The sequence below is a fragment of the Cynocephalus volans genome, chromosome 1 (genome assembly GCF_027409185.1).
Source record: "Cynocephalus volans isolate mCynVol1 chromosome 1, mCynVol1.pri, whole genome shotgun sequence".
Taxonomy (NCBI): Eukaryota; Metazoa; Chordata; class Mammalia; order Dermoptera; family Cynocephalidae; genus Cynocephalus; species Cynocephalus volans.
Genome location: NC_084460.1, coordinates 253128841 through 253144011, shown reverse-complemented (window position 1 = coordinate 253144011; position 15171 = coordinate 253128841). Strand labels below are relative to the sequence as shown.

General features: G+C 35.3%; 1 protein-coding gene across 2 annotated transcripts in view; it reads right to left on the bottom strand.

Annotated features, from left to right (window-relative positions):
• ITGAV (integrin subunit alpha V) overlaps window positions 1-15171 on the bottom strand; it is an 82914-nt gene that overhangs the window by 46037 nt on the left and 21706 nt on the right. The window lies entirely within an intron of this gene.

Sequence of the window (15171 nt, the reverse complement as noted above, 5' to 3'; positions counted from 1 at the left end):
TATTACAAGGCTGTACTATAACCTACCGAAATAACCAGCCAGCCTGATGGAAAAGTCCTACATCTGGTCAAGGAAAAAAATTACAGAAATATAAGCACAAAGTATTTTGGGAAGGAGAGAATATTTTTTAAACCTCATTTGTTACTCTTAAAGTCTATTTACAATGATCATTCTTTATAAACATGCATTTCAATAACTATACTGAACAAATATAGCAGATAAGCGTCAATTTTAAGAATGCTAGCCAACATGTAAATATTATCAAAAGGTTTAGTTAAATCGTTTCCCTAAACTCCCACCTATCTAAGGTACTGCTTATGGTTATTCAATTCCATTCAGGAGACTTAAGATCAACTGAAGAATTACAAATAATTAATGAGAATTTCAATAATTCTAGGTGTTTTATAGGTAGGGTAAAGGGTGAAACGGTGCTAATTGTATTGTTCTTTTAACTTTTTCATTGTTTTGAAAAAAAAATGTTTAATGCGTTAATCTCCAATGGCCTCTAACAGGAGTCTAAACAACACTGCTCTTTGTGAGTGATCATGAAGGCACCATTTTATAAGTAGAGGAAAGGAAAAAGGAGACATGCAACTAGCTAGTGTGTGCCCCTTTACCATAATGACCAAGGTTCCCAACAGTGAGGAGCTTGCCTTTGACACCTATGTTCACCATACTGTCCACACTGGAAACAACAAACCTCAGTGACTGCTATGGATTGATGTCTCCCCAAAACTTAGTCCCCACTGGGACAGTGTAAAGAAGGTGGGAAATTCTATTATCGTAATTGAAAGGTGGGGCCTTGAAGAGGTGATTAAGTTGATGGTTTAATGGTGGTCATGGGCATAGTTCTGGGGGTTTTAAAAGGAGAATGCCTGAGATTCTCTTTCTTTCTGCTACATCATTTTCTGCCAAGTGAGACCCCTGCATTTGCTGTAAAGCCATGACCAAAGAAGGCCCTCACCAAATATACTGACTGGACTTTGGACTTTCCAACCTCTGAAACTGCAAGCAATAAATTATATTTTCTTACAAATTACCCAGTTCCAAATATTTTGCTATAAGCATCAGAAATGGACTAATACAGAAAACTGGTAACAGGAGTGGGATGTTGCTTATAACAAATATACAAAAATGTGGAAGCAGCTTTGGAACTAGATGTTGAGAAAAGACTGGAAGAATTTGAAGAAGCAGGCTAGAAAAAGCCTAGCTGCTGGTTGGAGTTTAGAAGACAAGAAAACCAGGGAAAGTTTGGAACTTCTTAGAGACTGGTTAGGTGGTGGCAACCAGAGTAGTGATAGAAACATGGACAGTAAAGGCTATTCTAAGAAGATCTCAGATGTAAATGAGAAGGCACTTATTAGAAAGTGGGGCAAAGATCACCCTTGCTACGAACTGGCAAGGAACTTGGATGCATTCTGTTTATGCACCAAAGCTTTATGTAATCTGGAACTTCAAGGTGCTGAAACAGGGTATTTGGCAGAAGAAATTTCCAACCAGTAAAGCATTAAGGAAGGTGCATGGCTATTGCAGAAGCCTATGTTGAGTTATGGCAGAAAAGGCATGAGGTAAAGCCAGAATATATAATTCAAAAGAAAGCAGAGGGAAAAAAATTGGAAAACTTCCAGCCTGGCCACAAAAGCAAGGGTGTAGCCCAGGGACTCTTCACTAAGGAGATGAATATAGAAGAAAGGGATTATCAAGAGAAGGAAAAAAAGATCTTGAAGGAATTTCAGAGATCTTGGAGGATGTGTCTTCTATTACAGGTCCAGAGGTCTAGGAAGACAGAATGGTCTTGGAGAACAGGCCCGAGGCACCCTCCACAGGCTCGCTGTCCAGGGCCACGTTGGGAAACTGCTTCCAGCACCAGCACCCCAGCTGTTTTGGCTGCTCCAGCCATGACTAAACTGGCACCAGGTATGGCTGGACCCACAGCTTTGGAAAACACTAGCTGGAAGCCCTGGCAGTGTCTATGTCGTGTTTAGTCTGCCAGCTCACAGAATGCCAGGGCTGTGGAGGCTTGGGAGCCTCCACCCTGATTTCAAAAGATGTATGGAAAAGCCTGGGGGCCCAGGAAGAGACTGGCCTGGGGACCAATTTACCACAGACAGCCTTTGCTAGACCAATGCCAAGTGGAAACGTGGGGGTGGAGTTGCATCAGAAAAATCCCACCAGCACCATGCATACTGTGGCGGTGAGAACAGGACCACCACAGAGACCCCAGAATTGTGGAGCTACCAGAGTGGAACACCAGCCTGTGAGAGCTAAAGTGTGGACTAAGACCAGGAAAGCCACAGGAGCAGAGCTACCCAAGGACTTGAGGACTCATCCCCACACCAGTATGCCGAGGATGTCAAACATGGGAGTCAAGGTACATGATTTGCCAGTTGTAAGATTTAATGCCTGCCCTGCTGGGTTTTGGACTTGTTTAGGACCTGTTACCACTTTCTTTTGGCCTATTTCTCCCTTTTTGTGTGGGACTATGTACCCTATGTTTGTCCCACCATTGTATCTTGGAAGTAGATAACTTGTTTGATTACACAGATGGAACTTCGGACTTTTGAATTGAAACAAGTTAAGACTTTGGGAATGAAGTGAAATGTATTTGTATGTGAAAAGGACATGAGTTTTGGGGTGCCGGGGCGGAATGCTGTGGATTCATGCCTCCCCAAAACTTAGTCCACACTGTGACAGTGTAAAGACTGTGAGAAGTCCTATTATGGTAAATGAAAGGTGGGGCCTTGAAGAGATGATTAAGTTGATGGTTTAATGGTGGTCATGGGCACAGTTCTGAGGGCTTTAAAAGGACAGCATGTGAGAGTCTCTCTCTGTTTGCTCCACCATTTTCTGCCATGTGAGATCCCTGCATTGCTGTAAAGGCACCACCAAAGAGGCCCCTCATCAGATGAGTTGTCTGGACTTTGGACTTTCCAGCCTCTGAAACTGTAAGCAATAAATTTCATTTTCTTACAAGTTATCCAGTTCCACAGTTCCAAGTATTTTGCTATAAGCAACAGAAATGGACTAATACAGTGACCTAGAGACCACCAAGTAGTCCACATGATCCCTTACATTTCCTATCCTCCCACAGTTTAGTTAAAACCATGAAACTAATTCTTGCCCATAAGCTAGAGCAGAAGTGGCATGTGTCTCTTCCAGGTTGAGTCAGTTAAGGGTGGATATCAGTTCTCCATATTTTCTCTCTCTCATCCATGAGGCTGCTAGACAGGCGGTAGAGTTGCTAGATGAAGGCAGCCTCAGCCCAAGTGTAAGCCACCAAGCACAGCCAAATGACCCACAGTAGATGCTGACATGAGTAAGAAAGAATCTTTTGTTAAGTGACTGAGATTTGTGGATATGTTTGTAATTAAGGCATGTTGTTACAGAAGTATAGCCTAGCATATATTGAGTAAATATATGTTCTAAAAACATCATGTTATTTCTGAAAGAGCCTGACCTACAACCACAAAGAAGCTTAGCCTTTGGAAGAATTGAATTTAATTGATAGTTTTTCAAGAATTTTAACCATAATTTTCATGTTTACAAGTTATTTAATATAATTTTTTTCTTTTACTCTACTGAAAGCTAATTGTATTTTCTTATTCTGTTGTCGGCTTTCTATTTTATTCCTTTCTACAAAGCAAATAAAGGCATTTTCCCCCATCACATTAATGAAGCAGGAGAAATACAGTATGACTATGAAAAAAACAGCTGGCTCTTAGACAGATTCACCTCTACTCACTGCCCCTTGAGACCATAAGCTTCATAAACTCAGGTCATCTTAACCAAATCAAAAAGGGAAGTTAGTTTATGAGCAACTGCACACGGACAATAGTGCAGCACTGTCACAACTGCTACCTCCTGTTTCTGCTTTTATTTTAAACACAGCCTTTTCAGCAAGATGAAACTCTAAAGATGTCCAAGCAGAAGCAACACTTGTCTATATTAGAGCAAATCACAGGTTGAATAGATATGCCACATCAGAGAGGTTCAAATTAAGGCTCTGTATATTTTCCTGTACTCTAAAACTTCCAATGTCAAAATAAAATAATGCAGTGGGACAGACCCAACATCACTATATTCTTGCCAACACAAGTATTCCTGACTAGAAAAAGAAAAAAAAAAAGGAAAAAAACAAAACAAGTATTCCTGCCTACATGACAACTGAGATAGATTACTCAAATATGACAATATCATGAAAGACAATAAAAGTAGGTAACTGTTCCTGATTAAAAGAGATCAATGAGACGTAGCAGCCTAATGCAGGACGTGATCCTTGATTGTGTCTGGTGTCTAAAAAATTTTGCTAAAGTCACAAAAGACTTTATTAGTATAATTGCAGAAATGCAAATATGGAACATAGAATAGATAATAGTATCGTAAGGACACATTTCTAATGTGTGATGATCATACTGTGGTTATGTAAGGGAATGTCCTAGTTCTTAGGTGATATATGCTAAGGTGTTTAGGGGTAAAGCATCACAATGTCTCCAACAGTAGATGAAGCCAGGGAAAGGGTGTATTGTTGTTCTTTGCACTACTGTTTCTATAGGTTTGAAAATTTTCAAAACAATTTTAAAAATTATAACAATCAATGAATACACACTGTATGTACTACAAAGTCAGCAACAGGACATCTATTTCATTTTTATTAAAACTCTATTGTATTTACTCTAATTACAGAAATTTTACTCATTACAAAACAAATATTTTAATATTTTATGTTTTAAAACATAAAATGAAGCTATATGTAAAGATGAATCTAAATACCACACTGCACCATAGAGAAATTACCTCTGCTAACATTTTGGTGTCTATCCTAAGGATTTGTTTCGTGAATATATATATCCTTTTTATGTAAAATAGATATCTTAAGCCACTATTTAAAATAAAATTAAAATTATTATTATATATATAAATATATGTATCTTTTTTTTCCTCAACAATATATCAATATGTCAATAATAAAGTTAGACCTACAGTACCATTTTCATTGTCGGGTAGCACCCCATTATACAACAATACAATAGTTTATTTAATCAGTTCCTAACAGCTCCTTTAACTTCAAATTTAGGAGTATTTCTATTTTGATTTAAGAGACCTATATATTCCCTCAAAGTCACATCTATTTCCTCCGCCAATATACGTAAGAAACTCAGCAAAGTGTATCGTTGGGGTCTGGGACATAAAATAAACTAAAATAAGGTAATAAACCCTCCAGAATATGGTGTGTAGAACAGAATTTTATTCTAACGGATAAACTTCTAAAAAGGCTTTAAGATATACTTATTTTTATAAGTAAGAGTTCCTTATCCTCGGCTCAGTTCCTAGTCTCTGAAATAAGTCATTCTCATTACCACACACAGGTCTTTGTATCCAAGACCCTTTTGCCTGGAAAACCTTTTCTTTCCATTCTGGATTCACATTCTACATGAAAATTCAGTTGTAGATGTCCACTCATGACCCTAATGTATGATGAAATGGTAGTCTGCCTCTTAAGGAAATATTTGCCTAACACAAAAGACAATCGTAAGAACAAGCAATTATGATGGAGGAATGGTAGAGGAATGTGGAAAGAGTTATGGAGAAAAGGTGGCACAGGACAGGTGAGGGGATGTTTTCTGAGCCAAGAGAAAATCTTGTGCAAAGAAATGAAAGATGAAAAATTAAATTTGAAAAATAAGTTGAGCTTTACTAAAACTTAAATGTTCAAAAACAACAGCCCTTAAAGTACCATGCTAAGAATGGGCTTCCTGGGATTTTAGCATAGAGGGATTCCTTAGCATGCCCTCTGTGGTAAGCAATTTTTCTTCAATTATTATATTCCTGAAAAGTTGAAGAGAAGTTTCCTCTTTGTAAAACGTTATCCAATTCTCTTCTTACCACTTTGAAAAAGTGTCTCCATAAAGGTTTTTCTCCACAAATGTACTTTTCTGTAAATGTGCATATGGTGGCAAAAGATGCTGTTGTATATTGTCAAGTAGCATATGCTTGTCACAGACAGCTACCATATTCTATTTTGAAAAAGTATCAAAAACATCCCTTGCCTTTATGATTATGGATATCATTCTTTGTGGACATCAGGCTTAGCTTAATCTAGAAAATGTCACAGAAAATAAGTACAAATTTTATATATCTTTTTGGCTTTATATTCATCATCAAGTATTGTAAAGCACAAAAATCCATAGTTCTTTCCATATAGAAGGCTATATACCAGTGGTATTTAATGAGAATGAGGGAGCATCAGTCAAAGGTGAAAGAGCATCACACACTATGGCTCTTTTTGATGAAAAAGAAAATTTGAAAAACTAATTTGAAAAGTAAACTTGGAGTTTTACTAAAACTTAGATATGCTCAAAAACAACAGCCATGTCTTAAAGTACCATGTGATTAGATATGTTTTCAATTACATTACTAATCAAAAGAAGCCAAATATAACTGGATATAATGTATGGCATGTACTGGCATCCAAAATTTAGTCAATAGTCTTAAAAAATATATATCATCCACTGCCTTCAATGCCTTTAGCTTCAACAGAGTGATAAACTCAAATTATCATCTTTTCAAAAAGTTTGCTCAATAGGAAGTTTTTCTTTACTAATTGGATTTTTTTTTTTCCCCCAGAAACTAAGTCTTAAAATACTTGATTCAATATCATGCAGAAGTTTCACTTACAGGAAGTATGAATAGATGGGTAGAAGGGAAAGGAAAGCCTCTGTTTCTCCACATAGACTGACAGGAAGTTCATTCATGACCTGGCTGAAATTGGCAGCTATTCTGGGGCACGTAAGTGAAGTAAATATTTTGAGTCACAGCCCTGCAGTCACCATTTCAGATGATGCTGGAACTGCACAGACTGTTTGGACTATGCTGCCACCCTGGAAAGGGAAACAGGACACAGGCAACCACAGAAATTCCAGTGCTGGAAGAGCTGCTTCCTCGAGCAACAAGTCAAGAATACAAAATTTCTGTCCATAATTGCAAAACATGTTGGTAGACAAGCTCTGATCACCCAAATAAATTAAAGGAAAAAAGAGTATCTCATTTGATGATAAAAAATGAGAAGAAAATGCCTTGAGTTATATAAATTAACATAAGACTCTATACTATCACTTTCAAAAATACAGAGGAAGATGTTGCTAGAGAAACTTGAAGTTAATTAGCAAATAAATCACTAGAGACTTGAAAATTTAACGTCTATTTTGCCAGTTTTTGAATTTGTTATCTGCATATTATCAGATGCCCATGGTTAAATGCTTAAGGACAGAAGCAGATGAGAAAAGCAGATTGTCATAGCTTTATCAACACCACACTCTAACCAAGTGAGCTAACCAGCCAGCCCCAATTGTTATAGCTTTAGATCTGCCCCTTATGAGCAGCCAACTCTTTTCATTTCTTCAGTGTTTCAAAAGGCTTTGTCAAACATTCAGCATTCAACTTGCTACATGATCACCAAGAATGCTTAATTTTAAGACAAGGTTCCTTATCAGCCTAAAGCTAAAATTTTTGTTTCTTCATTTCATGCCTAAAGAATATCTTTTGGAACAACAAGATTATGTCACCTTTTTTGAAAAGGCCAGAGAGAAGAACACCAAGGCATCAGAAAAGCAAAACAGTATACTTCTACTTAGAAGTTATATGTGATTTTAGTCATTTAGTTTCCATTCATTACCAAAACCTGTAAGAATAATGAAATGATTTAGGTCATTCAAGAACTTATTTTTTGCTAAAAAAAAAAAAAAAAAAAAAGAAAGAAAAAAGAAAAAATAATTTGTTAAAACAATGCCACCCCATAGTCATCCTTTAATAAAATAGACAACTTGCAGACGTCTTCAGCAGCATTTTATCTCAAACATCACTTCTGCTCAGTCATACTTCTTACAACAAATTGCCTGGAAAAAAAGAAATCTCCCAACAGAGCTTACTTATTTATGTAAAAACTGATAGGTCACAGAAAGAAATCTCTCTGATCATTCATTAAATAAATAAATCATGGGTACCTCCCATTTCTAAATGCTAGAAATATAGCAATAAATGAGACAGACAAGGTCCTTGCTTTTCAAGGGGAGGGAATAATAAAGAATTATGGAAGATATTTTCAGAGAGTCACAAACACTATAAAATAAATTTGAGACAATATGATGAAGTGTAATCAGACAGGTACTGTCATCATACATTTACATGCAACCTAATACTACTGTAAAATAATGTATTTCATTGATTCAGAACTACAAATATTCAGATGTTAATATCTCTGAAATCTGAATATGTACTATAGTCAATGTTGACTTATATTCATAATTGCTAGAATTTTTAATACTATATAAATAATACATTTTAACATCAATTGTACCCTTACATTTACAGTCAAGTGAATTTTGACAGTTGCCAAGAAAATTCAATGGGAAAGAAACAGTCTTTGCAACAAGTGGTGCTGGGACAACTGGATATCCATAAGCAATAAGATTAATTTGGAACCCTACTTCAAATCATACAAAAAAATTAAGTCAAAGTAGATCGACAAACATTTTTAAATGTAAGAGCTAAAACTATAAAACTCTTGGAAAAAAAGAGGAAAAAATCTTCATGAATTTGGGTTAGGCAATGATTTAGGAAACCAAAAGTACAAGTGATAAAAGAAAGGACTGATTTTTTTTGATACTCAAAATTAAAAACTACTGTGCTTCAAAAACACATAAAGTGAAATAACAACCAACAGAATGGAAAAACAATATTTGCATACTATATATTGGACAAGAGATTTGTATACAGAATAATCTGGGGGGGAAAAAACAACTCTTACAACCCAATAATAAAAAACAAGTAACTCAATTAAAAATAGGCAAAGGAATTGAACAGATATTTCTCCAAAGGAGATATAATGGCCAATAAGCACAAGAAAAGATTCTCAACATCATTAGTCACCAATCAATGCAAATCAAAACCACAATGAAATACAACTTCATACTCAGAAAATGAGTGTCTATAGGGAGGTGGAGAAACTAGAATCTTCATACATTACTAATAGGAATGTAAAATGGTACAGCTACTTTTGAAACTTCTTTGCTGATTTTTTAAAAAATTAAATATAAGTTACCATATGACCCAGCAATTCTACTCCTAGGTATCTATTCAAGAGCAATGAAAAAGTTTATAGAAAAACAGAATTGAAAAGACAATACAAATCATTCCATGAACTTTTCATTCTAGCCAAAATGTGGAAACAACCCAAATGTGCATCTACTGGTGAACAGATAAACAAGCTGTTTATCCATTCAATGGAATACTATTCGGCAATAAAAAGGAGTGTAGCACTGACACATGCTACAACATGGATGACCATATATTATATAATTCCTAATTATATGAACTATCCAAAAGAAATATACAAAGAAAATAGAGTAGGCGTTGCTGAGGGCTGGAGTTACAAACGGGGAGAGACTAATAATGGACACAAGATTTCTTTTTAGGGTGAAGGAAATCTGGAATCAGATTGCAGTAACGTCTATAAAACTCTATAAATATGGTACAATTCGCTGAATTGTACATTTAAAATCGGTGAATGTTATGATAAATTATTTCTCAATAAAGCTATTTTTTACAAATGACAAACTTGTCAGGTGGAAAGGTAGGTACAACATTGAAAAGAAATGTAGGGATATAATAAAGACTATTTTCCAAAATTAATTAAAAATAAACAGATGTGTCAGTAGAGTAATAGATCCAGAATAAGAGAGAATACAAAAACAAAAGGTAATAAGCATATGAAAAAAGACTCAACTCCACCCAAAATAACAGAAATGTAAATTAAAACAAGATACATGTTTCACTTGTCAGACTACAAAAGATAGTATCAAATTTGGTTCAGAGATAGGTTGTAGCAATATTCTCCTATTTGGTAAATACGTGTCATGTCTTATAAACACATTCTTTTGACTTCTAAATTTAATTTTTAAAAATTAATCCCCCCAAAAACTTAAAAATATGAACTAGACCAATAAGCATGTTCAGTTTTGTTATAAAATAAAACGTCCAACACAATAGGAAATAGATTAAGCATATTATTATTTTACGTATTTACACACACACAGACTGTACACAGGTCACAGGGTACATTCACAAATGCACACACACACACACACACACACACACACACACACACACACAAATACAGTATATCCTATTGCCATGGTTTCCTTAGTGATGGGATTTAGGTGATTTTTATTTTCTTTTTGCCCCTAAGTGTTTTCTCATATTTTCATCACGGACATGCATTATTCATATAATGTTTTAAAAGGTTAAAAAAAAAAAAAGTAGTGTGGATATGTATCCATTAATCTTCACATACAAAAGCTTAGTTAGGTGCTACCACGTAATCTCTTAGTTAACGTAATGTTTACATTTTCATCTCATACACATAAAGGAGTTTTAGTTCATAAAATTCAAGAACATTTTTATCTTCCTAGCATTTTTTAAGCATTAACCTTCCTGGGAACCTCTACTCTATGCCATAGAATCATTTAAAAAAATCAAAATTCTACATATTATTGAAGATGAAAAGAGAGATTAATAAATTTTCTGAATTTGCAAGGAAATAGTTTCTTAATTTATTTAAGAAACTCTGATAAACAATAAATAGTGTTAAGATTTAATATTAATGAAAGGACAATTTGCTTTATAAACTTCCAAAGTGTCTTTATACGTCTCTGGAAGCATAACTGTATTGACTTAAAATGGCAAGTGACAAAGGCCCCCAAATCAAAAGTGGATGGACACAGAATTACTACAAAATTTATCATTTATATATTTAAAAATAAGTTCTGAAATCATAACCCATGAACAGAGGAACCGTTATTCATTTACACAGAACTGCCCAGAAACATCTTTTACATAAAATAAGATACAACTGTTTTCTAAAAGTAAACAAGAAGAGTCAGAAAAGTAGATCTGGAAGAAAAATGGATGAAATTTGTTTCACTGGAATTGGTATTTTTTTATTGAGTTATTACTACCACAGTAAACAGAGAATCAAAATCTCCCTCTCCTTCCATGAGCAATTCCAATGGTTCTGCTGCAGCCTAAGCACGAAGAATACAGCCCTTTGGAAAACACTCACCACATTATCAATGCTGGCTTGTTTCTGTCTAGCAATGAGAAGGAAATGATTCTGAAAGCATCTAACATTTTAAAACAAAAACTCTTTACTGGAGATTTAAAAAAAAAAAAAAAAGCCAATCCAATTTTGTCCTAAAAGACTGGATATGAGTTGGGTCAAATTGAACAGGCAAGGGGATGGACTTAAAAGATCATGTGAGTTTAGTTTTGGTAAAACTAAATGTTAACAAAACTTTTAGTTAAAAGTTTTGTAAATGTTAAAATACCAACTAGCTGCAGGAGTATTAGTTCATTAGTAATAAAGGAATAAAATAATTGGACTAAATGATTTCTAATGTGTCTTACTAGTTCACCAACTGCATAATTCGGTACCTGGAGATGACAGATTTTATCAGGAGAAACATTTTCATTGAAAAAGATTACTTATAAATTTATTTCGTACTAACAAGGGAGGCTAATTTTCTTTTTGTTTTTAACTTTTTAATTTATAGGACTGACACAACTGTGCAAATCTCTAGACACAACTCTGCAAGACAGAAAATTTACCAAGAGGAGGAAGTTAAACCTACAGGAGGCTATTTTAGAGTCTGCCAGTGCTTTAATTGCAATGAGATGAAAATTGTATGGCACAGAGGCTAGAAGACAACTAGAAGTTTTATATTCCCTATTAGATACAAAGCCTAGTAATATATAGAAAATACTCCTCAGCATTTTTCTTGATCAGAGAACTGGCATGGCCAGTGTTTACCCCCAGCCGAGCCTTTCTGGAAACAAATGGTAAGTGTTCCAGCAAGTTTTCTTAGATGGGAAGCAGAGTAATCTGACTTTTGGCCTTCTCAAGGACAGCGTGGTTGACAGGAGGTGATATCCATTCACTGTATATGAAACATAAAGGTAGGAGCTTCTCTTTTTTTTTAAAAGGACATATTTAATAAGCATACAGGTTAGTCTGTATTTCTAAGCAAAGAGACTTTGGCAGTGCAGGTGATATGTGTTCTCCTCCCGCAATGCAGATCAGCAGTCTGTCTTCCTGGAAAAGAAATACTATTGAGAAAACTGGGCAATGATCATTCTGTTATTAACATCTGCTTCCCTAGAAAAAGAAAATATGATATGAAGAGAGGATTTTTCCAAGTGTTGCAACACAGAGGTTAAAATGAAAATAAAGGGCCGGCCCGTGGCTCACTCAGTAGAGTGCGGTGCTGATAACACCAAGGCCCCGGGTTCGGATCCCATATACAGATGGCCGGTTCGCTCACTGGCTGAGTGTGGTGCTGACAACACCAAGTCAAGGGTTAAGATCCCCTTACCGGTCATCTTTTTAAAAAAAAAAAAAAAAAAAAATGAAAATAAAGATATAATCCATTTACAAATATCCACAATATCTTTATTTCTTTCCTTTTCCATAACTATTTACTTCCTCAAAGTTCTAGTATGGACATGATATAAACAATCCTTCCTTGTTTACAAAGCACCTCTATAGACCTTATCTCATGTGATCCATATGACAACCATTTGAAGGATAGGTATGCTTAATAGACAAACGGGAAAATTGAGGCTGGCAAACTTAAGTCACTTGCCAACGTCACACCTTGTAAGTATCAGAGCTTGAATCTGAGCCTACATCTTCTAAACCTAGTTTACATTCCTCATAACCACAACTACCAATGGAAAAAGACAAGAGAGAACAATGCCTACTTACACAAGCATGGTTTGTGCCTGGAAATAGCTTGCAATATAAACAATAGCAATTAACAAAATATATAAAAGGGCACTGTTGTGCATAGAATAATGCCTCCCCTGAGATATCCAAGTCCTAATTCCCAGAATCTTACACATGAATATGTTACCTTTAATGGCAGAAAAGACTTTGCAGATGTGATCAAATTAAGGGCCTTGGAATGGATTATCTAGATTATTTTAGTGGACCCACTGTAATCACAAGAGGGAGGCAGGAGAGTCAATGTTAGAGTGACAAAGCATAAGAAAGACTACAGTAGCCTCTGCTGGCTTTGAAGATGGAGGAAGGGGCAACAAACCAAGGAACATCTGGTGGCGTCTAGAAGCTGCAAAAGGCAATAAAACAAGATTCTCCCCACAGAGCCTTGAGAAGAAATGTAGCATTGCTCACACCTTGATTTCAGCCCAGTGAGATCCATTTTAGATATTTGACCTCCAGAACTGAAGATAATAAATTTGTGTTGTTTTAAGCCACCAAATTTATGGTAACTTATGACAACAGCAATGGGAAACTAATACGTCATGAAGACAAAACTGAGATAACCCCAAGATGAAATTTTCATTTTCACTAATTTCGCAATTCTTCAAAGTTCACATTATTCTGTCAATTTAGGAAAAAGTATGTTTTCAGCCATTATGCAGACCTTCTTTAAAATCTGTAAGTTGTGAGGAGTCACTGGATGAAAGGGTTTAAAAAGCCAAGAGGGCAACTGCTGTCTTAAAAGCAAGCTGTAATACTTCATTCACTATAAAAATGTAAAATAAAAAAAGCAGGCCTTTTTTTTTACATCCTAGTTGTGGCTTTGTTAACACATTATGTCAGGAAAATCAGAGGGAAAAAGAAAAATAAAGAAGACAAACAAGAGTCAAGAGCTTGAAAGAAAACTAACAGAGCACATTTCAAAGCTAAATTTCACAAATCCAAAAGATAACAAATTTTAGGCTGAGATTTCCTTTTGTTCCCAAAGGCTCGATAAAGCATAAATATTACTCAAAAATCAAAGCAGCAAGTAGGCTTGCCATCCTGAATTTAACTTTCTGCTAAATTAAACTTTTCATCACAGAACCTTATATCTTTCCTTAATTGTTTAAAAGGTATGTCTGAAATATTTTGAAGATTTCCATAATATTTATTATTTCATATAACCTTTATAATTCTAGCAAAAAATGACTAGGAAAATTAATACAATGGGTACAGAAAGTATTAATTTCTCTGTAATGTTCATATCAAATATACTTAACATGGCAAGGAACCAAGGATCCAAAGTCTACACACTGAGCTCAATCTTTTTATTTTAAATATAATACTCTATATGCATTAGGCTTTAATGGTGAATTTATCTGGTTAGGCTGCTTGTTTATAGAATATTTTCAAAATTCATTTAGGGCTGGCCAGTTAGCTCAGTTGGTTAGAGTGTGGTGCTGATAACACCAAGGTCCAGGGTTCAATACCTCTACTGGCCAGATGCCAAAAAATTAAATAAATGTAAATAAATTTTTAAAAAACCAAAACCAAAAAACCTCATTTAGAGCCTTCCTCAGCTTACCTCCAGCTTCATGTCTTATCATGCCCTGAACAACTCAACTTCCCCTGCCCCACACACATATAGGCCTTATACTCACATGCTTACAACAGACTTCAAAAAGTTCATGGAAAAAATAGAATTAAAAGATAATACATATTTTTTCCATGAAATTTTTCAAGTACCTCGTATATACTATATACAGATCACATGGAATCACTTTATTTTCACTCATTAATAAGTATGCACATACTGTTTTCTTTACCTGGAACCCTCTTCCACATCTGGCAAATTTCACCTCATTTTTCATTAGCTAGCTCAAATTTCACCAACTAATCTAGCAAGCCATCTTTAAAGTCCCCAGGCAGAGTTAGATATTTTTCAGCTCTGCTTCCTTTATTTGGGTATAAATCTACTTGTGTTGAATGATTGGAGGTAAAGTAGAATAAATTTAGACTGGTCTTTCAAACATATTTTTGAACGCCCCCTCCCCTCACCCCCCCATCATGCTCTGGGGTAGGAAGGAAAGCACATAAGAAACTTAGTGTTATGCTATCTTAAAACCACAATTCAGACCTTCTTCCTTAGCTAGTAGTGCATATCTGAATGCATGTGGCAAGCCACAGTAATGTGGCCTTCTAATAAGTTATACACTACATAATATCCAGGTACATCTTTGGTAAATACAAAGTAACATTAGTCTATGAATTATTGATTAGCCAAACAGATCTACTGTGTATCTGTAAAGGATTTTTTTCTTTCTATCACCCTATTTTCCAACCAAAAGAGACAA